The sequence below is a fragment of the Zingiber officinale genome, chromosome 5A (genome assembly GCF_018446385.1).
Source record: "Zingiber officinale cultivar Zhangliang chromosome 5A, Zo_v1.1, whole genome shotgun sequence".
Taxonomy (NCBI): domain Eukaryota; kingdom Viridiplantae; phylum Streptophyta; class Magnoliopsida; order Zingiberales; family Zingiberaceae; genus Zingiber; species Zingiber officinale.
Genome location: NC_055994.1, coordinates 71,126,929 through 71,129,186, shown reverse-complemented (window position 1 = coordinate 71,129,186; position 2,258 = coordinate 71,126,929).

Here is a 2,258-nt window from a genome sequence, read left to right as displayed (position 1 = left end):
GATTTGCTTTTACTACATGCCTGCCTAGATGGCAGAAGAGGTAAGTTGGTTTTATCGTCAGATTTGAGCTTTACGAGTGTAGTGGAGTGGGAATATGTTTTGAGCTTTATGGGTGTAGTTGAGTAGGGTTGTTTTCGAGTCATCGTACTACTGTTAAGTTTGATTATCATTAAACTGCGTGGTTGTGTCAGCCTGAGGCTGAAATTTATATAAACTGCGTGGTTGTCTATGTTGTTGTCTATTTATTATTATTATTATTCCAGCCGCTTGTGGCTGAGGTATATGGTGATGTAGTAATGTTTCAGATTGTCCGCGTAGAGGGGAGATGCTGCCGAAATTTCTTCGGACAGAGACTCCTCCGGGGTGTGACAATTTAGTGGTATCAGAGCTTAAGTTTTACGATCTTTGTTTTCGTATTTTGAATATTTGGGATAACCTGATACCAATTGATATAGTATCAGAGCGCCAAAGTTTGGCAATACTTGTTTGACTTCCGTGTGTTAGATTTTCGAGATTTATCTGATACCAATTTATTAGTATCAGAGCAGGGTGTGATACCTGCTTTTAGTATTCTGGATATTTTGTGCTAGCCCAAGTTTGCGAGTCAAACTGGGTAGTTATTTTGGTTGCACGGGTTTTCCATTACGTATATGTTTTGGACTTCCGTTTCGGATCTTATTATGGATTTCTGGTGATTTTATTGTACGAAATTTGGAGGTCAATTTGAGGACTGGACAGCGATGGAACATCTCCAGACAGTAATTAGGTATGATGTTATTTTGGTAATTGTTGATACTTGTAGTAATATCTGTGATATAATTTAACATATATGAGGAGATCTACACGTATTGCTACGAGACGTGGTGCTAGACGGCCACGTACGAGGACTTTGGGATCTCTGGATATGCCAGAGATGCCTACTGAGGCTGAGCCTGTCAGTCAGGGACAGACTCAGCATACTGCGGGCGCTTCGGGCTCTCAGACCCCGATGGCTCCCTTAGAGGTACCTACCCCGACTGCACCGACTGTATCCACCCCTACCGTATTTTCGGTACCACCGGGGGTACCATTGGCATACCCGACACCGGCTCCAGACCAGCCTATGGCGTACTCGGCACCACCGCCACCTGGACCTACCGTGTATACGACACCCGCGGCACTTGTACCCCCAGTACATACGGTGTACCCAGCACCACCTGCATCAGGGATACCGGCAGCTCCACATTCGGTACCATTACCTACTGTACCTCCAGTCGCGGCCACCTATGTTCATCCTACAGTGCCACCGACGACATATGCTCCAGTTTACACAGCAGCACCGGGAATACCTCCTCCGGTTTATGCAGCGGTACCACCTGTAGCACTAGCTCCAGTGGTTCCGCCAGTCCCGACAGCCGTTCCGACACACCTCACTAACATTGTTGCGGCACGAGCCAGGATTCCAGTGTTGGCAGAGTCGATGAAGAGTCGATTTACACTCTTCCGAGGAGACCGTGATCCGAGTGTGGCCCTGTCTTGGATTGAGACTATGGAGCGGACCTTCTTCTATATGGCTTGCTCCGAGTGGGAGAAAGCAGAGCTGGCTGCTTTTCATTTACGGGACGCAGCCGACACCTGGTGGATTACTCAGCGTTCCATCATCGGTGAGCAGAACATCACTTGGGCCAAATTTAAAGAGGCTTTTGAGAGCCGTTTCTTTCCACGAGCTTATCAGATGGCTCGCCGGCAAGATTTCCTGAGTCTGCGACAGAACAATCGGACAGTGACTGAGTATAATGCAGAGTTTGACAGATTGGCCAGATTTTGTCCAGAGCTTGTTGCCGAGGATAGTTCGCGTATGCAGCAGTTCATTCAGGGGCTGGATGGACATTTGCAAGTAAGACTTGCCGGTCTTGGTACCACATCCTATCTGGAGACTTTAGACAGAGCCCTATTGATTGAGTCAGTGCAGGAGAGAGCTTTTCCAGACAGGAAAAGGAAACAGCCGGGTCAGACATCTGGGCAGATCCAGCAGCCTCAGGCTACACCACAACAGAGCAGGCGTAGTCGGTCAGATCAGGGTACATATGGGGTATCACGTAAGCCTCAGAAATCAGGGCAGTCTTATTCAGGACATTTCCGGTCTCCACAGCAGAACCAGAAACAACCCGCCAACGACATTCGATGTTTCAGATGTGGGTCTAGAGATCACATCACCTCAGCCTACTCTCTGGGACAGTCAGTTTGCTTTCATTGCAAACTGCCTGGGCACTAGAGCC